General features: G+C 39.6%; 1 protein-coding gene across 1 annotated transcript in view; it reads left to right on the forward strand.

The window, feature by feature from the left end:
* The first annotated feature begins 8971 nt into the window (after nt 1-8971).
* ARHGAP24 (Rho GTPase activating protein 24) overlaps nt 8972-22605 on the forward strand; it is a 201314-nt gene continuing 187680 nt past the window's right edge. Inside the window, exon 1 of the mRNA XM_007465707.1 lies at nt 8972-9234. The gene's annotated coding sequence lies outside the window, so the exon portion shown is untranslated. The remainder of the gene's footprint in view (nt 9235-22605) is intronic.

Consider the following 22605-nt stretch of genomic DNA (forward strand, 5'->3'; position numbering starts at 1 on the left):
GGTCTTTAATCCATTTTGAGCTTATTTTTGTGTATGGTGTTAGGGAGTGATCTAATCTCATACTTTTACATGTACCTGTCCAGTTTTCCAAGCACTACTTACTGAAGAGGCTGTCCTTTCTCCACTGTACATTTCTGCCTCCTTTATCAAAGATAAGGTGACCATACGAGCGTGGGGTTATCTCTGGGCTTTCTATACTGTTCCATTGATCTATCTTTCTGTTTTTGTGCCAGTACCATACTGTCTTGATTACTGTAGCTTTGTAGTATAGTCTGAAGTCAGGCAGCCTGATTCCTCCAGCTTCGTTTTTCGTTCTCAAGGTTGCTTTGGCTATTCGGGGTCTTTTGTGTTTCCATACAAATTGTGAAATTTTTTGTTCTAGTTCTGTGAAAAATGCCAGTGGTAGTTTGATAGGGATTGCATTGAATCTGTAGATTGCTTTGGGAAGTAGAGTCATTTTCACAATGTTGATTCTTCCAATCCAAGAACATGGTATATCTCTCCATCTGTTTGTATCATCTTTAATTTCTTTCATCAGTGTCCTATAATTTTCTGCATACAGGTCTTTTGTCTCCTTAGGTAGGTTTATTCCTAGATATTTTATTCTTTTTGTTGCAATGGTAAATGGGAGTGTTTTCTTGATTTCACTTTCAGATTTTTCATCATTAGTGTACAGGAATGCAAGAGATTTCTGTGCATTAATTTTGTATCCTGATATTTTACCAAATTCATTGATTAGCTCTAGTAGTTTTCTGGTAGCATCTTTAGGATTCTCTATAGTATCATGTCATCTGTAAACAGTGACAGCTTTACTTCCTCTTTTCTGATTTGGATTTCTTTTATTTCCTTTTCTTCTCTGATTGCTGTGGCTAACATTTCCAAAGCTATGTTGAATAAGAGTGGTGAGAGTGGGCAACCTTGTCTTGTTCCTGATCATACTGGAAATGCTTTCAGTTTTTCACCATCAAGGACGATGTTGGCTGTGGGTTTGTCATATATGGCCTTTATTATGTTGAGGAAAGTTCCCTCTATGCCTACTTTCTGCAGGGTTTTTATCATAAATGGGTGTTGAATTTTGTCGAAAGCTTTCTCTGCATCTATTGAGATGATCATATGGATTTTCTCCTTCAATTTGTTAATATGGTTAATCACATTGATAGATTTGCGTATATTGAAGAATCCTTGCATTCCTGGAATAAACCCCACTTGATCATGGTGTATGATCCTTTTAATGTGCTGTTGGATTCTGTTTGCTAGTATTTTGTTGAGGATTTTTGCATCTATGTTCATCAGTGATATTGGCCTGTAGTTTTCTTTCTTTGTGACATCCTTGTCTGGTTTTGGTATCAAGGTGATGGTGGCCTCGTAGAATGAGTTTGGGAGTGTTCCTCCCTCTGCTATATTTTGGAAGAGTTTGAGAAGGATAGGTGTTAGCTCTTCTCTAAATGTTTGATAGAATTCGCCTGTGAAGCCATCTGGTCCTGGGCTTTTGTTTGTTGGAAGATTTTAATCACAGTTTCAATTTCAGTGCTTATGATTGATCTGTTCATATTTTCTATTTCTTCCTGATTCAGTCTTGGCAGGTTGTGCCTTTCTAAGAATTTGTCCATTTCTTCCAGGTTGTCCATTTTATTGGCATAGAGTTGCTTGTAGTAATCTCTCATGATCTTTTGTTTTTCTGCAGTGTCAGTTGTTACTTCTCCTTTTTCATTTCTAATTCTATTGATTTGAGTCTTCTCCCTTTTTTTCTTGATGAGTCTGGATAATGGTTTATCAATTTTTTTATCTTCTCAAAGAACCAGCTTTTAGTTTTATTGATTTTTGCTACCATTTCTTTCATTTCTTTTTCATTTATTTCTGATCTGATTTTATGATTTCCTTCCTTCTGCTAACTTTGGAGTATTTTTTGTTCTTCTTTCTCTAATTGCTTTAGGTGCAAGTTTAGGTTGTTTATTCGAGATGTTTTCTGTTTCTTAAGGTAGGATTGTATTGCTATAAACTTCCATCTTAGAACTGCTTTTGCTGCATCCCATAGATTTTGGGTTGTTGTGTCTGCATTGTCATTTGTTTCTAGGTATTTTTTTATTTCCTCTTTGATTTCTTCAGTGATCTCTTGGTTATAAAGTAGTGTATTGTTTAGCCTCCATGTGTTTGTATTTTTTACAGTTTTTTTCCTGTAATTGATATCTAGTCTCATAGCATTGTGGTCAGAAAAGATGCTTGATACTATTTCAATTTTCTTATATTTACCAAGGCTTTATTTGTGACCCAAGATATAATCTATCCTGGAGAATGTTCCATGAGCAGTTGAGAAAAATGTGTATTCTGTTGTTTTCGGATGGAATGTTCTATAAATATCAATTAAGTCCACCTTGTTTAATGTATCATTTAAAGCTTTTTTATTTTCATTTTGGATGATCTGTCCATTGGTGAAAGTGGGGTGTTAAAGTCCCCTACTATGAATGTGTTACTGTCGATTTCCCCTTTTATGGCTGTTAGTATTTGCCTTATGTATTGAGGTGCTCCTATGTTGGGTGCATAAATATTTACAATTGTTATATCTTCTTCTTGGATCGATCCCTTGATCATTATGTAGTGTTCTTCTTTGTCTCTTGTAATAGTCTTTATTTTAAAGTCTATTTTTTCTGATATGAGAATTGATACTCCAGCTTTCTTTTGGTTTCCATTTGCATGAAATATCTTTTTCCATCCCCTTACTTTCAGTCTGTATGTGTCTCTAGGTCTGAAGTGGGTCTCTTGTAGACAGCAAATATATGGGTCTTGTTTTTGTATCCATTCAGCCAATCTGTGTCTTTTGGTGGGAGCATTTAGTCCATTTACATTTAAGATAATTATCGATATGCATGTTCCTATTCCCATTTTCTTAATTGTTTTGGGTTCGTTATTATAGGTCTTTTCCTTCTCTTGTGTTTATTTCCTAGAGAAGTTCCTTTCGCAGTTGTTGTAAAGCTGGTTTGGTGGTGCTGAACTGTCTCAGCTTTTGCTTGTCTGTAAAGTTTTTAATTTCTCCATCAAATCTGAATGAGATCCTTGCTGGGCAGAGTAATCTTGGTTGCAGGTTTTTCTCCTTCTTCCCTTTAAATTTGTCCTGCCAGTCCCTTCTGGCTTGCAGAGTTTCTGCTGAAAGATCAGCTGTTAACCTTATGGGGACTCCCTTGTGTGTTATTTGTTGTTTTTCCCTTGCTGCTTTTAATATGCTTTCTTTGTATTTAGTTTTTGACAGTTTGATTAATATGTGTCTTGGCGTATTTCTCCTTGAATTTATCCTGTATGGGACTCTCTGTGCTTCCTGGACTTCATTAACGATTTCCTTTCCCATATTAGGGAAGTTTTCAACTATAATCTCTTCAAATATTTTCTCAGTCCCTTTCTTTTTCTCTTCTTCTTCTGGAACCCCTATAACTTGGTGTGTTTAATGTTGTCCCAGAGGTCTCTGAGACTGTCCTCAGTTCTTTTCATTCTTTTTTCTTTATTCTGCTCTGCAGTAGTTATTTCCACTATTTTATCTTCCAGGTCACTTATTTGTTCTTCTGCCTCAGTTATTCTGCTATTAATCCCATCTAGAGTTTTTTTTTTTTTTTGAGGTACGCAGGCCTCTCACTGCTGTGGCCTCCCCCATTGTGAAGCACAGGCTCCGGATGCGCAGGCTCAGCGGCCACGGCTCACGGGCCCAGCCGCTCCGCAGCCTGTGGGATCCTCCTGGACCGGGGCATGAACCCGCGTCCCCTGCATCGGCAGGCGGACTCCCAACCACTGTGCCACCAGGGAAGCCCTAGAGTATTTTTACTTTCATTTATTGGTTGTTCATCGTTGTTTGTTTCATCTTTAGCTCTTCTAGGTCCTTGTTAAATGTTTCTTGCATTTTCTCTATTCTATTTCCAAGATTTTGGATCACCTGTACTATCATTATTCTGAATTCTTTTTCAGGTAGACTGCCTATTTCCTCTTCATTTGTTAGGTCTGGTGGGTTTTTATCTTGCTCCTTCTTCTGCTGTGTGTTTTTCTGTCTTTCCATTTTGCTTCTCTTACCGTGTTTGGGGTCTCCTTTTTGCAGGCTGCAGGTTCATAGTTCCCGTTGTTTTTGGTGTCTGTCTCCAGTGGCTAAGGTTGGTTCAGTGGGTTGTGTAGGCTTCCTGGTGGAGGGGACTAGTGGCTGTGTTGTGGTGTATGAGGCTAGATCTTGTCTCTCTAGTGGGCAGGTCCACGTCTGGTGGTGTGTTTTGGGGTGTCTGTGGACTTATTATGATTTTAGGCAGCCTCTCTGCTAGTGGGTGGGGTTGTGTTCCTGTTTTGCTATATGGTTGGCATAGGTTGTCCAGCACTGTAGCTTGCTGGTCGTTGAGTGAAGCTGGGTGCTGGTGTTGAGATGGAGATCTCTGGGAGATTTTCGCCGTTTGATATTATGTGGGGCTGGGAGCAGTGTCCTGAAGTTGGCTCTCCCACCCCAGAGGCACAGCACTGACTGCTAGCTGCAGCACCAAGAGCCTTTCATCCACACGGCTCAGAATAAAAGGGAGAAAAAGTAGAAAGAAAGAATTAGTAGAACAAAAGAGAAAGAAAGAAAGAAAGAAAGAAAGAAAGAAAGAAAGAAAGAAAGAAAGAAAGAAAGAAAGAAAGGAAGAAAGAAAGAAAGAAAGAAAGAAAGGAGGGAGGGAGGGAGGGAGGGAGGGAGGGAGAGAGGGAGGGAGGAAGGAGGGAAGGAAAGAAGGAGGGAAGGAACAAAAAAAGAAAGAAAGAAGATAAAGTAAAATAAAATAAAGAAGGAAGATAAAGTAAGATAAAATACAATAAAGTTATTAAAATAAAAAAATAATTATTAAGAAAAAAAATTTTTAAAAAAACAAAAGAACGGATGGATAGAACCCTAAGACAAATGGTGGAAGCAAAGCTATACAGACAAAATCTCACACAGAAGCATACACATACACACTCACAAAAAGAGGAAAAGGGGAAAAAAATCATAAATCTTGCTCTCAAAGTCCACCTCCTCAATTTGGGATTATTTGTTGCCTAAAGGAGGGAAGGAAGGAAAGAAAGAAAGAAAGAAAGAAGATAAAGTAAAATAAAATAAAGTTATTAAAAGAAAAAAATATTTTTTTAAAAAAAGCAAGAAAATGGACAGATAGAACCCTAGGACAAATGGTGGAAGCAAAGCTGTATAGACAAAATCTCACACAGAGGCATAGACATGCACACTCACAAAAAGAGGAAAAGGGAAAAAAAATCATAAATCTTGCTCTCAAAGTCCACCTCCTTAATTTGGGATGATTCGTTGTCTATTCAGGTATTCCACAGATGCAGGGTACATCAAGTTGATTGCGGAGCTTTATTCCACTGCTCCTGAGGCTGCTGGGAGAGATTTCCCTTTCTCTTCTTTGTTCTCACAGCTCCTGGGGTTCAGCTTTGGATTTGGCCCCGCCTCTGCGTGTAGGTCGCCGGAGAGCGTCTGTTCTTCGCTCGACAGGACGGGGTTAAAGGAGCCGCTGATTCGGGGGCTCTGGTTCACTCAGGCTGGGGGTAGGGAGGGGCACTGAATGCAGGGCGGGCCTGCGGCGGCAGAGGATGGCATGACGTTGCACCAGCCTGAGGCGCGCCAGGCGTTCTCCCGGGGAAGTTGTCCCTGGATCCTGGGACCCTGGGAGTGGCGGGCTGCACAGGCTTCCCAGAAGCAGGGTGTGGAGAGTGAGCTGTGCTCGCACACAGGCTTCTTGGTGGTGGCAGCAGCAGCCTTAGCGTCTCATACCCGTCTCTGGGGTCTGTGCTTTTAGCCGCGGCTCACGCCGGTCTCTGGAGCTCCTTTAAGCAGCGCTCTTAATCCCCTCTCCTCGCGCACCAGGAAACAAAGAGGTAAGAAAAAGTGTCTTGCCTCTTTGGCAAGTCCAGACTTCTCCGGACTCCCTCCCGGCTAGCCGTGGCACACTAACCCCCTGCAGGCTGTGTTCATGCCACCAGCCCCAGTCCTCTCCCTGCGCTCCGACAGAAGCCCAAGCCTCAGCTCTCAGCCCCGCCAGCCCCAGTGGGTGAGCAGACAATCCTGTCGGGCTGGTGAGTGCTAGTCGGCACCGATCCTCTGTGCGGGAATCTCCCCACTTTGCCCTCCGCACCCCTGTTGCTGCGCTCTCCTCCGCGGCTCCAAAGCTTCCCCCCTCCGCCACCTGCAGTCTCCGCCCGTGAAAGGGCTTCCTAGTGTGTGGAATCCTTTCCTCCTTCACAGCTCCCTCCCACTGGTTCAAGTACCGTCCCTATTCTTTTGTCTCTGTTTATTCTTTTTTCTCTTGCCCTACCCAGGTACTTGGAGGGGTTTCTTGCCTTTTGGGAGGTCTGAGGTCTTCTGCCAGCGTTCAGTGGGTGTTCTGTAGGAATTGTTCCACGTGTAGATGTATTTCTGGTGTATCTGTTGGGAGGAAGGTGATCTTCGCGTCTTACTCTTCCGCCATCTTCCCGGAAGCTGGAAGGAAGCATTTGAGATGAGCTTTGAGTGCTGAGAAGGGGGATAGTTCTGTGAAGATACGAGGGAGGAACATTCTAGACAGATGGAACAACAGGTTGGGAAAGCAGCAGGAAAGATAAACAGGGACGCAATGATGAAGAGCCAAGGAGGTTATGGTTAGGCCTTTGGATTTATACGAAGGGCAGTGGGAAACTTATAGGGATGAAACAGGGAATGATGGGAAACTATTGGACACTATGAACCAGAGGATAATGGGAAACCGTTGGAAGGGCTGGAGGAGAGTAATGATGGAAAACCATTGGATGATATGTAGCAGGGAATGATAGAAACCAGCAGAGGAGAGGAAGAGGGGAATAATTCCTCTGGCTGCTGCTAGGAGACTGGATTGTGAGAGGAAATGGGCAACCAAGTAAGCATGTGCTGGAATTGGTTTAAGAGGGTTGATGCTTGAGATTTTTTATGTGCATCAGTCCCCTGGGACTGTTAAAAACTTCCATGTATGAAAACTTCTCCCAAGCATAGAATAATCTGATAGCTGTTCATGCATTCACTTCCCTTCACTGCTATCACAAAACTGCTTTCTGGGATTCTTTAGTACAAGCCTTCTGCTTACGTTACTGTAAACCTGAAAAAGAGGAGGAGATCAAGAGTTAGAGAATTCCGACTGCCTTGTCTGTGTTAATACAGTCTGCCCTGAAGTTCACCTCTGCCGTAAGTACTTCTCCCATCAGTGGAATTCAACTCCACAGATTCCGTCTTCGTAACACAGTGACTCTTCCCCTCTAAACTACCTTAGTATTCTGAAATTCAGAGCGTGCCCAGAGTAGGGCAACCTGGAGTATGTCCAAGGGTCCTAAATATAAAGGGACAAAAAAGTTTTAAATGGTCGTTTATCACTGTGCTATTTTAGATCGTGCTGAATTTCACATATTGACAGCACTTGCTTCCCTCCCAATTCGTAGAAAGGAACCATGTCATGAATTACAAAGTAAGTTTGAGGGCCAATTTCCTGTTGCTTGCACTGGTCACCAAAATTGCTGGTTCTTTCTTTGCTTAACCTATTTTGAGAGACTTTGGTTCCTGAAGTCAATACCTGTAATCTGTTGTCTGTGGCTCAGCCCACTTCTGTTCTAAACAACCTGCTGGTACGTGACTTCTCTCTACACCTTTTTTCCTGAGTCCACTCAACAACCCTGAATCCATCTAAATCTCTGTGTGTCTCCTCACAGCCTACTTCTCTTTCAAAGTTTTACTCACACTTCCTTTCTGCCTCTTCTAACAGACAACAGGCAAAATGTTCAAATCAAAAAAGAAATAAAAGGAAAATATGGAAAACTTTTAGTAAGCCCAAGAAATACATATCAGTGTGTCAAACTCTTGTCATATTTGACATATTAGTGTTACGTATAAATGTAGATTAGATGTTAATGTCTGTGGGATTTCCCTTTACATAGAGCACAATCAGACAGTTCAGAATAAAAGGAGAATAGGATCGTGCCATTGTGTCAAGAAGCACTGTGGTTTTACAAGATTTCTCTCTCAGCATTTACGTGTTCTGAATATGAATTGCTTATTCGTCAGTGTTGTAAAAATGATACATTTACAAATGATGCATTAATTACTCAACATTTTGGAAAACATGTTTCAAAAAATCTAATCCAATTTTCATTTTAAAAAGTATACTTTTATAATTAGTTGGTCACATATAATAAATAATAGTCAAGAATAAACTTGTATGTGTGGTAAAAATTTTTCTGACAAATTGGAAGTGGAGATTTTTAGTAATAGTAATGTGTTTCCCGTTCGAGAGCCATGTAACAATACCACTGATACTGGGTAGAAATACTGAACACCTGTCACAGGTCCATCCCTTTCAGAAGTAGTTCTCTGTAAGCACTAAGGGATGTTCACATCCCCTGAAAAATGGCAACTCCCGAGTCATAAAAATATTCTGGAAAATCATCAGTGGAAAGATTATTTCCTAAGTATAAAATAAATTAGGCATTATAGAGAGACTTTCATTCTTAAGGATTGTAAAGTGGAGGGAAATTTATGTTTTCTGAGAACAGATTGTTCTCACATTGTAATTGTGTTACTCCTCCCACCAGCTCATTTCGGTATTATACAAGGATACAGAGGAAAAAGCTAAACCATTTCCCCTCAGGTACACTAGCGTAGTAGAAAAAGCATTGAATTGGGAACTGTGAAACCTGGTAACTATTCTTAGCTGGCACGAATGACCTATGTGAGTGACCTTGCACAAATCATGTTTTCTCTGGGCATCAGTTTCATTATTTATAAAATGAGGGCATTGGGTTAAATTATATTTAAGATCCTGTTGTGCTTTCTACGCTTCTCATTTTTAATTCTCCTTCTTTTTTAAAAAAAATTTTTTGTCTTTTTTCTAAATGCTCAAATACTACATTATTTAAGGTATATTTCCTGGCAGTTTTTTTTTTTCTTTTTTTCTTCCCTCTCAGTCTCTTTCTTCAATATATGGGATAGGAGGATACTGACTAAGTCTGAGGGGAAGGAGGAGGAATAAAATTAGCTACAGGAAGGGTTTATATCCCCCTCTACAAGAAAACTTAACTACAGCTACCACCGCTTTGAAAGGAATGGTTTATGTTCAAACAGCATTTTCCAGACAAGCTCTGTACTTTTTTGCCAACAGAATTAACTTTAAACTGAAGTCAGTAGACAGTTAAACAAGAGTCGGCACTGGAAACAGCTGTGAGTAGACAAGACCAGTTACTTATAAGGTACTGTTTTTTACTCACTGAAATCTTCAGGGTTCATTTGTTTCGGGCACAAATATTCTGTGGTCATTTGACCTTTTTCTCCCACTTTGCCTCTATTCTGAGAGAAAACACATTCTAAAATATCTTAGCTCTTTAGCTCTTTAGTATTGTTTTGTAGCTGTTGGTGGTTGAAGCTGCTAAGATTTTGTTTTGTTTTGTTTTCAGGAACCTAATAATTGTTGTTGTTATTTTATTTTGAAGCTTAGTTTAACTATGTCCTTTGTTTCTTCTTGTCATGGGTGGTTTTTATGTTTTATTGTTCATATCGAATAAAGAGGGATATGCTTTAATATTACAGAATATACAGAATGCTCTTGACCTGGGGGGAGGGGGGGCAGAGATTGGTTAATGCATCATCAGCTTCAAGTATAAAACCTATATAGCTAATCAGATAAGAGGACCAGCACAGGGCAGCTCCAGGCACTTTGGCTCAGTCCAGGCTCCCTGACCTCATTACAGCTTGGTGGGCCTGACCTGGAAAACACAAGTTTTTGAATTGGGGTTTTATCTTTAGTTTGCTTCTATACTTGTTAATTTTAACCCTTCCTTCCCTTTACCCCCATTTATCTTTAAAAATTCTGGTAAGCCTGCTTTTTTTAAAATGAAGTTTATCTTGTTGAGCTCATCCACCTTAAAGGGACAACATTTCTAAGAGTGATGTTTGCCATAAGATTTTATTCTATTTATTTATTTATTTATTTATTTAAATTTGCATGGCATACACTTTGCCTTAATTTTGTGTGTGTCCTTATTATTTTTGTTTTTAAATTAAGGATACTTTATGTATTTTTGGCTGTGTTGGGTCTTCATTTCTGTGCAAGGGCTTTCTCTAGTTGTGGCAAGTGGGGGCCACTCTTCATCGCGGTGCGCAGGTCTCTCACTGTCGTGGCCTCTCTCGTTGCGGAGCACAGGCTCCAGATGCACAGGCTCAGTAGTTGTGGCTCACGGGCCTAGTTGCTCCGCGGCATGTGGGATCTTCCCAGACCAGGGCTTGAACCTGTGTCCCCTGCATTAGCAGGCAGATTCTCAACCACTGCGCCACCAGGGAAGCCCTGCCATAAGATTTTAAATCACTGAGCTATGGAGGGGCTTTCGGAGCTGAAGAAGAGGAATAGCCCACATGGCAGTGGAGTGGACAGAAAAGACCCTGTGTACCACTGTCTTCTGAGATGTCACTCTTTAGAGGCTGGTTAACTAATATATAGTATTTGCTGCTGGTCAATAAACAGGTAATAAAGGCAACTAAGGAGCTCTCTATCTGTGGACTTTCCAGAAAGAAATCTTACAAGTCTACCACTGAAAACTCCAAAAGTTTTAGAAAGAATTTAGCCATTTTTGGAGAGTCATCTTCCTGAAATCCACTATATATTTTGCTATCTCTCTGGAGGGGACTAAATTCAATTTAATGTTTTCTGAATTGCTCGGTATTCTCATCATGAATACACATAACAGAATTATTCTATAATGTAATAATACTTGGGGGCTCTATTCTATGGTGTGTAAGGCTATTCTTATGTCAAAAGGTCACATAATTACTATGCTTTTAAAAATTGTTGTATTATTCTTATAGGACATTTTGTGTGTGTGTGTCCACCATCCATATGGAAATGGGATTTCATTACCTACTGATGTGGACAGTTTGCATTCTCTAACAACTGTCTTCAGCCTCAACCATCCCTTTGTAATTATTATTTCATTTGTGCTGTGCACAAGGAAACCAGAAAACAAGTTTATAAAAAATTATGGAAGGAATGAGAGACAATAACTTTATCTGAAGACCCCAAGAGAATCTTTTATGAGGAAAGTGTAGAACCAAAGTACATAGACACAGTGACATCTATTTTAGGTGCTTAGGAGACTTTTGGTTTATGTCCAAGTTCTTAGTTGTGTTGTCATGCAAGTGGCTCTGGGATAACTACCTCATTCCTGCATCAAATACAGAAAGTGCTGTTTTTTCTGCTTTTTATACAGTTATTGGAGACATGTGTCAAGGAAACAGTGACTAGACAAATCCCAAGGGGCCTATAATATTAATTAATATTAATCAAACACTATGTATTCTATTTTAGTCCCATTCACACATATGCTATTCACATGCATGTATGACTGGGAAATAGCATAATACTGCTTTGTAGGAAAGAGAGAAAAGGAAAAAAAATCATCATCATCTAGTCTATGCAATTCTTCTGTGTGGTGATGATACTTTAGGGAAAAAAGAGGAATGCAAGGCTAATTGTCTCAATGATATCTTGGTTTCTTTAACTGCATCTTCTCTTGCAGCTTTTTTTAAGCTGAAAATACTGTAAAGCATTGAATTTAGTAGCTGAATATATGTTTTCTTATCTTCCAATATTTTTTATGTTGTGCATTTCAGAGCAAAATGAATCACTGGTTTCTCAATGATCTTGATAATTAATCCTATTCTACACAAGAAAAACATGAAAACTGGGTATATTAGACAGATACGTGAAGCTATAAGCTGAGTCCAGGGCAATTCTACATTCCAACTTTAATTAGAATCCACTGCTAATTACTTGATCATAGAGCTTTGTATAGAATTACATTGTGAGGCCTTTTGTATTGGAGGCCCTTTTTAAACTTAAGCTGTTTTTTTAAATACAGATTTCTCCTAGTCACCGTAGAAATTGTTCTGGGTGTTAAAGCATCTTGTGGTGTATATGACAATGACTTTCTGTTTGAAACAATGAATTAAGGACTGCCTTTTGTCTGCAACTGTGAATTTAGGGTCTACATAAATTTAGAAACATTGTCTAAAAGATAGAGATTTTTCCCCCCTCCTTCTTTCAGTTAAATGGCATGAGTTATTTTAAAATAAAATGGTATTCTAATTGAAACATAACTCTTTAAATTTGAAAGTATACTATTGTTATTTTAAGTCAATGTGATGAAGGTTTCCCTTACTTGACTATTTCAGGTTAATCAGAATTTAATTTTCACATTCATACCTAATTAGGAACTTTTATATATGATGCATATTTTACATGAGAACTATATTACCACAACATCTAAACGTAAAATCCCTGAGGGCTTCCCTGGTGGGGCAGTGGTTGAGAGTCCGCCTGATGATGCAGGGGACGTGGGTTCGTGCCCCAGTCCAGGGGGATCCCCCATGCCGTGGAGCGGCTGGGCCCGTGAGCCATGGCCACTGAGCCTGCGCATCCGGAGCCTGTGCTCTGCAAAGGGAGAGGCCACAACAGTGAGAGGCCCATGTATCGCAAAAAAAAAAAAAAAAAAAAATCTCTGAAAACTCAATGCCATTAATACACACTGGGGAAGACTTCTATTTAGAAAATGCTTTTTCAAACTAGCAAAGGAAGAAAAAACTAAAATAAATTAACACATGACAGTGTTCACTGATAATGCCTTGTAAGGATCCTTTTTAACATAACCTCTTGAGGATTCTCCAGAAGTCTCAGAAGCTAGCCCCTCATGAACTAGAATTCAGTGAGTGAGATGTATGTGTTCCAAGGGGCTGCCAAGCTTAATGCTGTAGGTTGTGAGCTGGGGAGAGAAGCTGTTGATATTTCCTAAATTGCTGAACAGAGAGATAATTGATTTGTTCCCATAAAAATCTGCATTTAGTTTATTTTCAATTACAACCTCTCAGGAAAGAAGAGATGCTCAAACTGACTGAACTACATCCTTATATATTGGCCTTTGTTTAATGTACTAAATTCTAGACAATTTAAAAGGTGATGTGGTCAAAGACTAAGGTTCTTTTGGGACGTCTTAGTCATGCAATAAGTGTTTGTTGAATGAATATAACTTAAAACGGTATTAACAAATAAGATGATACTAAAACCATATGTTTTACTTCATATTTTATTATTGGAGTATTTGTTATTTAGTTTACTGCTAAAACATAAAAACTTCATTAGACAATGCCATTTAACAAATTATGAAATTGCTGTTAGCACACAGTAATTTGAAACTGTACATTTCTATGAAGAAAAATCATCAGGTGCCTATTGTCAAAAATAATTTAAAAAGCAGAGTTGGAGGACATGGAGGTGTCAGCCATTTTCCTTTACCCCTTTCCTGTTGCGGAGCACAGGCTCCGGACGCGCAGGCTTAGCGGCCATGGCTCACAGGCCCAGCTGCTACGCAGCACGTGGGATCTTTCCGGACCGGGGCATGAACCCGTGTCCCCTACATCGGCAGGCGGACTCTCAACCACTGCGCCACCAGGGAAGCCCTACCCCTTTTTTGTTTGGTTTATTTTGCTGAAGGTACTGTGGGATTTATAATACATTTGCTACAGCAGATGTTGCTAGCATTTGATTGTATTAATATTTTATATATATATATATATATATATATATATATATATATTGTGGGGAGACAGCAGGAAATTAGAAGAATAAATAAATGTGTCTGAGTCTAAGACAATTTTACAAGCCAAATATTATTTTGGTGATCTTAAAATTTAAAAAAAACTTTAAAGATTATATAAGTTAGAAAGATCTAGGCAAACACTGACATCTTTCCAAAACTAACAAAAAATAATAGTAATTCTAAGGAGCAATTTTCATGTTTTTGTAGCTTCTATCTCCAACCTGCTTGCTTTTGAATATGTTTAATATCAAGCGTGTCTTCTGTGGTCCTTCTCTGCAACATGGTGCTAGTCCAGCAGGGAAGACGGCACTTATAGGTCCTCCTTCTCCACACATGAAAACATTATAAGTAGAGTTGAATACAATGGAAATGCAAACAACCTTCCTGTAAACCTCAAATGTAAATGCCTTTCCCAACTCACAAGGGAGTTAACAATTATAATGGTTATAAAGAGAGTGACAAAATAAATTATTGTCACCAATTCCACTCTCTAGAAGATTAATTCCTATTGTGAGACTTCTTTCTGTATCTATGTACATAATATAGTACCAACATTTTGTTTCATCTTATTTTTACAAAATTGGCTTAACACTGCACATTTGATTTCCACCTATTTCATGTAACATTTTATTGGCAACTTTTTCTATATCATTCAGAACACTTTGGAAAATAGATAATTGACAAGTGTATAATATTCCTTTCTATGACTATACCATACATAATAGAATATGCACCCCCATCTTTGGGAACCTATGTTGTTTCAATGTGTTCTTTGATAAACGAAATAAGGATAAGCATTCATTTACATATGATTTTTTGTTCATTTGATTATTTTAGAGCTGTAATGACTTAGAAAGTCCAAATCTCTCTTTTTACAGAGTAGGAGAACTAAGTCCGGAAATATTACTCATCTAGAATCCAGGCTTCCAGCTTTCAGTCTAATTTCTATATTCATCCAGAAGAAGTAATGACTGGGCGATAAATTTATTCAGGGGCAAGAGGTGAAAGCATAATTTCCTTCTGTCTGAGTAAGAGGTCAACCATGTACCCTATTCTCTGAAAATCCTCAGGGAACGGAAGAGTTCTCATACTAAAGAAAGAACTCAAAATTCCATGCCAGAAGTCTTTATTACACAAGGGGTGATAAACATATAATAGCTATGGGAACATTTTTAAATAGCTGTCATTTCATTAATGAGTATTTGCTGAAGAATTTCCTGGGCCACTGGTGTTTATGGAACTTTTAAACAAAATATTTATGAAGATGAAACCAGGCCTTGCTTCATAAATTATACCCTTTTACCCGCACCTTTGCTTTTCCTCAGGATACAACCAATGTTCAAGCCCCTGCTACACTAAATAAATACACACTCAACTTTCTCAACCAAGCTTTCTCTTCTTGGTGCCAAGAAAAATTTGCATTTTCGGCCTCTGCTTCCTCGCCTCCCTCTGACTCTATAACTCTTTGCAGTTTGGCATTTATTTCTATCACAGTACTGAAAATATCTCTCAGAGGTTGCTAATGATGGTTAATTAGCGGTTAAATCCAACAGCTTCTTATCCTTGTGCCCACCTCTGCTTTTTCTACCATTTATACTATTTACTGTCTTCCTCTTCTTGAAATATTTCTGTCGTGAGATGTTAGGGACCTTGTACTGGCCTGTACTTCCATCTCTTTTTTCTTCACTCTCTTCAGAGGGCTCCTGTCTTCTTCCCACCTCCTTGTGTGTTTATTTCTCCCCATTATACTTTCTTCCTCAGAAGATTGCATCCAGTCTCACGGCTTCAACTTAAAGCCCAATCTAGAGATCTGGTCAGCAAGACCTCTTCTAATCCATACTTTATACAAGTTATAATAAAGGTCCCCTTCCTCTGGATGCACAATGCTTTGACTTGGCAGGGAACTGGGCTGTATCTCAGCTCCAACTTGACTGTATAACCTTACGTAGTTGCCCTGCTAGTCAGAGCCTCCTATACAATGCTGTCTCAGGTATTCCAGTGCTTCAAACTCCTTATCTTACCCCAGCTCAAACCAGCCCTTCATCTTTATCTCCTTCCTCACTTCCTATACAGTCAGGAGATGGTGATTATAGAATTAAAATATATGTATTCCCAGCATTCTTTTCTCTTAGTTCTCATGGCCACCATCTTGCTCAGAATTTAATTATCTCCCTAATCCTTTACCACTCCAGTCCATCTTCCACACTGCTGGCAATTTAAAAGAGATATATATGTATATTATCTCTCAATTTTTCAGTGAGTTCTTAGTAGAGGGTTAAGAGCAAGGGCTATGGAGTTGAATTTCAGGACTTGATGCCCAGCCCTGGCACAATTTACAGGTATCATCCTATGCAAGTTACTTAATATTTCTAAGCTTTCGTTTTCTCACATAAAATAAGGGTTCCAAAAATGGTTAACGTGCCTATGTTCTAGCTAGTGCTCTGTACACTTCGCGCGCATTCCTTCCTTCCTTCAATACTCAAAAGAGCAAATTTTATTATATTTACACTAAACATTCTTAAAAAGTGAAATCCAATTAATCTTAAAGAAACTGGTTTATTCTTCATGAGTTCAATTTGGTTTTTTGAAGAAACCCACACTAAAGTTAAACCCAGATAATACCAATGATCTTAGCCCAATTGCAAGTGATGGTAAAACAAAGGTAAGTGGGTGTTGCATTTCATTTTGAGACAAAGGCATCTCCTGTCCCATTATTTTCTTTGAAGAAAGGAGAGCAAGAAAAGTTAAACGAAGTGGTTTTTTTTTCTTTTTTTTTGTTTTTGTTTTTGTTTTTTTGTTTTTGCAGTATGCGGGCCTCTCACTGTTGTGGCCTCTCCCGTTGCGGAGCACAGGCTCCGGACGCGCAGGCTCAGCGGCCATGGCTCACGGGCCCAGCCACTCCACGGCGTGTAGGATCTTCCCGGAACGGGGCACAAACCCGTGTCCCCTGCATCGGCAGGCGGACTCTCAACCACTGCACCACCAGGGAAGCCCTTTTTTTTTCTTTTTTAATAACTACAAACTACATGATGCAAATAAACACTTTTCTTATATATTTATATGTGGTTTTCTTTATTCTTTATGACTCAACCTTATAGTCACAAAGCAAACAAGTGGAGTAGCCAGAAGCCTCTCCTAGGTTTTTTGATAATAGACTCCCTGCCTCATTTGCATACTGCTTCTCTTTCTTTGAAGTTAAGATTCCATGCAGTGACATGGTCAAATTTGAGCAGAAATACTCCAAAGTAATGATTAAGGGTTTTCAGATTTATGCCGTAAATATTATTTCACTATAGTTTTAACCTCAAGCAATGGGTTAATTTAGTTTTTCCAATTTGATACATGTCTGTCACTTTGGATAGATAAACTGACCATTTGCCCTTGTATCCAATATGGGTGTTTTAAAAGCTATGCTAGTGTCTCCTTTAGTGCTTTCCCCCAGAGACTGCTAAGTAATTTCTGTCAGAGGACTTAGATTCTTTCTTAGCATCAAAGGGTTCTGTGGCTTATTTCATGTCCTTAATCAGCTCATTAATTATAAATGGAAGTTGCCTAAATCATATAATAGGCAAGTTGGATGGAATCTTAAAGGTCTTGTAATTGAGCCCCCCCATATGTCAAATGACCAAAACAGTCCAAAGTAGGCTATGTGACTTATCCATGATCATAAAGCAAATCTAGAACATGTTTCCTCTATAAGAACATCTACCTTACAGTTATGCTGGCAACTTCTTGGAATATTAATTGCATTGAACAGTCTCAACATTACATAGAATAAGCCTGAGTCTTCTCTCCTCCCTCTGTCTTTCTGTGTAAGCAGGAATCGTTCACTCTAGTATGTATATTAGAGATCCATTCACAGGAACTGCTTTTTGGTAGAGAAAGCCTTCCAAGCACTTGACTTTAAACTTCTTTAACTCCTGAAATGGGAATTAGGGACATACATACCAACTAGAATAATGAAATATTTATGAATTATCCCCAAAGTGCAACTTCCAATGCTCCACAGTGCCCTCTGCAGTAAAGCTCTGTGTGTCAGAGATATACTTGTACATTTCAAAATAGTATGAACATTATGTTATGGCAGTTTTATTATATGAAAACCTGTATTGCTTATGAACACACACAGAGATTGGAGGAAATGGCTCGGGATAACTAACTCGATAAGAGTGAATGTTTCCCTCGCTCCTGTCAGGTTTGTCCCCATCTCTGCCATCTTCTCATATGAACACCTGGAGTCAGCATCTCTGCAGCCTCCCCTTTGTGTTATTTGCCACACATAGGTGGTCTTTCAGCCTAGACCATAGTTCCTCAGTCTTGTCTTTCTAGAAATCACTACCTCTTCTGAGATGGTCTCCCTGATTCCATCCGTACCCTTTAATCCCACAGCACTCTGCTATGGCTTCCATCGCTTTGCACTTTAACTTCTTACTTACTGGTCTACTTCCCTAGCTCCCCTATACTCCGAGCTCCTGGAGGCCAGGGGCTTTGTCTTACAGGTTTTCTGACCAGTGTACAGCACAGTGCCTGACAGGCAGACGCCAAATTTAGGGGCCCGGTATTACTCTAGTCTTGTTACAAAGGTACATAAATCATATGCAAGGATAATATGTTAAAGGATGGGCCAACCTGTCTCACTAGACATCTGGTTAGTCAACTGGAAAGTAAAAAGACACAGGCAAGAGAACATGAGCTTGCTTCTTTTTCCCTCTGGGTAAAATATTCCAGGTTTTTGCTCTCTATATATTTTATTTCATATTTACTCAGATTTCATGATAAAGCAGATGAGCTTTTTTTTTTTCCACCTTCACTCATTTTGCCATTCATGTTAGGGTTAGGGTTATAGTTTTATTAAAATTTGTTTATTTTAGCTTCTTCACCATTTGTGAGAGTTTCGGCAAAATCCCTTTATGTGATGGAGGCTTAGACTCAGTGCTGACATTCAAGAAGTAGTTTGAGATATTCATTCATGGTCTATCCCCTTATATTCGCTCAAATTCCATTTGTTTTTATTACAAATATTGCCTCAGGAAAGGGATAATTCAGAAAGAAATGTTTTAGATAATTTTGATTGCAACAGCTTTTGAGTTTCAGAAAGCTAACTCCTTAAATCCTCAGGATGCAGTTTAAATTATAACAACAACAACAAAATAAAACAGATCCTTTATTCCATCCCCAAGATCAGATAATGATTCTCATGGTAGTGGGACCAAAGGGAAACATCAGAGGGAAGTGAAGGGACATTAGATGCTTGGAGGATGGTGGGTTCCACGTAAGGGCTCCATGTTCTGCCACCCTCTCTCCCACTCCCTGAGCCGGATACATGGGAGACAGACCTGAAAACCTGGATCAGACTGGGGGAACGTAGAGGAATCTGTGAATCACTTCCTATATGAAGTGCGTGGAGGTTATAAAATGAATCATTTTTAGTGCTGCTCTGTGTGGTGCCAGGTCATTAGACATGAGTATCTAGGCAGACATATCCAAAACAGCCTCCCAGCTTATCCCCACGCCCTCAGTGCAGCCAGGAGGAGAAGAGAAGGGGCAACGTGAGAGTCAAACCTGCAGAAGCCAGGAGCCAGGACAAAGAGGACTTAGTCCCTGGGCCTGTGGACTGAAGTGCAGGAACAGACCAGGAAGGTGGAAATCAGCATCTCAGAGATGTCCGTGTGTGCAGAGGATGATGACCACAGACCACTTTGCCACTCTTCCCCATCCCAGACCTGGAACCCTAGATGTTTGCTCCCGAGAAACTGAGGGCCCTGGATTAACCAAGATTAAGCTTCAGTCACTTGATAGTATAAAAGAATAAGAAGTTACACTTTATACACCTGACTTTGTAAACCAACATCCATTACTTCCTTCTACAGAGATCATTTTTTTTAAACTTAAACCAATTACTTTTTTGTCTGTGTTGCTATAGAAAATGCTAGTGTGGAAGTAATGGTTTGTAATCTTATTAAGCTCTTCTTGTTTTTCTTTGAAGTGGGAGACATATCAAGGCCAGAAAGACAAAGTGTAGGCTTTGACCTGTGTCGAGCTTGAGCCTAGAAGTGAGAGGACTAGGGAATGAAAAGAATAATCTTATAGGAGAATCTCTGCATGAGACAGCTTAATAGAGCTTCATATTTTAGTTTCCATTTCATCCAAATTCTGATCTCTAAGGACCAGAAACATCTGTTATCTTTCTATTCCTCACTGATGTTCTCTTAAGTGATACGGAGCAAATGCTGAAATTTTGGTGATTTGCTCAGGATTGTTGCCTGTCTAAAAGTGCCTTATAAACTGAGCCCATACTGGTAAATGAGTGATCCTTACCCAAGTTCTTAAAGCACAGCTAAGCTGCCCCAAAAGTAATATCTGCTCCAAGTCTAAGGGCTCCATACAGAAAGGAAAAAAAAAATCACTTACGGACTTTCTGAGGAGTTTACAGTTTACTCAAAGAATACATACTGAATTTGCACTTGCAAGAACTTCCCCTATGAAGACCTAAGTCCTGAGGAGTTCTTAACTTAATGACAGAAGAATTTTCCAACTCATAGCCTATTTAGGTTTTCACTGGTCCTCTGGGGCATCTACGGAATTTCTTGGCCAAAACTTGGCAACCTCCTATGTATGGCCCAGTTTCCTACTGCTTAGTGTGTAGACAGAGAGGGGGTAATATGTAGAAGTAGACTTGTGTGCATGGGTGGGGCCAGAGATTGTCACTCCATGTAAGTGCAGATGCAGGCTCTGAACAAAAATCTTTTCTGCAAGGCCAGACATGGCATCTGCCAGGTTTAACAACACTGGGGTATAATTTGGGGAAGCAGTCAGCATCACGGATACAAGGACGTGGCAAGTGAGGTCCAGTCCATCAGAGAGAGCAAGATAGCAGGCAGTCAAAGAACAGGTATACTAAACAGGTCAAGCAGGCTTTTGTTTTCAGGGAAATCAGTCAGCAGATTGGCTGGAGTTCATGGAGAGGACTCTTCTTAAGAGTGAAATGGAAAGCAAGATGCAGGCTCATTGAGCACCTGAGTACTAGACACTAGATAGGAATTAACACACCAAAAAGAGCAAGAACTCAGGTTACAATAGGAGATCCCAAATCTGCAGGGCAGAGCTGAGCTATCAGTGAGTCAAATGGTAGTAGAGAGAAGTAAATTACAGGTATTGGTAATCCCAGAAAACCAGATATTCTTCAGGGCTATGCCTATTCCGGACTTCTGATATTCAGGGTAGACTACCAGAAAGACTTAGGGGATGGCACACACATTAGTGCCAGCCATTTCAACTGTTGCTGGAGATTACAATAGCCCCCTTCCTGAAATGCAATGTTAAGGAGTCTTCAAAATTCCCTTGAGAAGTCCTATTGAAGTCCCATCCATATGATGCTTTCTCTTCCAAGACTACTAGATTCTTATATCCCCTTGCTTTAAGATCTAAGTAAGGATGTTTCCTTGTCTGAGTTTCTGGCCTGTCTTCCAATGCCCTGATTTTAAATATTACTTTCTCTTGTCTTCTTTCAGTTACTCCTTGAGTGTTAGATTTTTGGAGCAGGTGCAAAAGTTACCTGAAGAACTTAGAAAGCAGATTTCTGGTCCTCTGCCCACATTGTCTGCTTCAGTTACTCTGGTATAGGGTCCTGAAATACGTATTTTAACAAAAAGCCCAGGTGATAATGATGTGGGTGGTCCATGGACCACACTTTGAAATGCACTTCTTTAAGTTACCAAAATATCTTGGGAATTTTGACACATCATTAGCTATAGTACAGACCTCAGACTGCTTGTTGCTCCCCATGTAGCAGCACAAATCATTCCTTATCACACCATATATTTTGATTTTGGGTGATAAAGATGGTCCCCATAACAGTATCCTGGGCCAAAACATTGAGAGTTTTAGGATATAATTCAAAATTCAACATAGATTGCATTTTGGCTGTCTTTAATTTTATTGTTATCTATAATTTAAAGGGCAATTTATTTTTATTGAAATTTAGATCTATTCTGGGATATGAAAATGGTTTCAATTTATACCTGAAATATAAGATTATATCTTTTACTCTTCCCAGAGTGAGATATCTCTCTTTCTAGTTTATTAGAGAACTGTTCTTTCAACTGCAGGCATAAAGACAGCTGCAGACTCTTGGTATAAATTAAAAAGGAGTATTTGGGATATTTTCAGTGTTTCTTTCAGAATTGGAAGCTGGGCAACAAGCAGTCAACACATATGGGAAATATTTACATTGCCTGAGTGGGCTCAAGTTTGATGTAGCATAAATGGTATTTTCAAGAGCTCCAGTTCCCCAGATTTTCCATGGCTGCAATATATGTCTTGTCTCTACTGAGAAATATGCTAGTCTAGGGAGTAATGAATAAGCATTCTTCCAGGCACTGTACTCATAGCCCTTTGTTTTTGGCCAAGTTTAGTGTGACTGTTTCACGTATGATTTTGTTCTTCATGAGCTGGATTGGAAAAAATGAAAACCTCGTCTAAAAATAAATATACTAGGCACTTAACCACTAATCAGTAAACATTTGTTATAACTAGGGTCTGTAAGATCCAAATAGCAGGCTCGTGCCACCTACTAAGAGTCCAGTGCTGGTCAAAATTCTGTTCTGTGTTTACCTTTTTTAACCCAACAAGGAGGTAAGGAATCACAGAAAGGAAGGAATTGCATAAAGTAATGTATAAAGCAAATTGTCAAAAAAAAAAGAAAGTAGATAGAATTGGAACTAAATGTTCATATTTTGGGAATTTATGCAATCTTCTTAAAAATGTTTTGATAGGGCTTCCCTGGTGGCGCAGTGCTTGAGAGTCCGCCTGCCGATGCAGGAGACGCGGGTTCGTGCCCCGTTTCGGGAAGATCCCACATGCCGCGGAGCGGCTGGGCCCGTGAGCCATGGCCACTGAGCCTGCGCGTCCGGAGCCTGTGCTCCGCAAATGGGAGAGGCCACAACAGTGAGAGGCCCGCATAACGCAAGGAAAAAA

This window comes from Lipotes vexillifer, unplaced genomic scaffold, assembly GCF_000442215.2.
Source record: "Lipotes vexillifer unplaced genomic scaffold, Lipotes_vexillifer_v1.1 scaffold301, whole genome shotgun sequence".
Taxonomy (NCBI): Eukaryota; Metazoa; Chordata; class Mammalia; order Artiodactyla; family Lipotidae; genus Lipotes; species Lipotes vexillifer.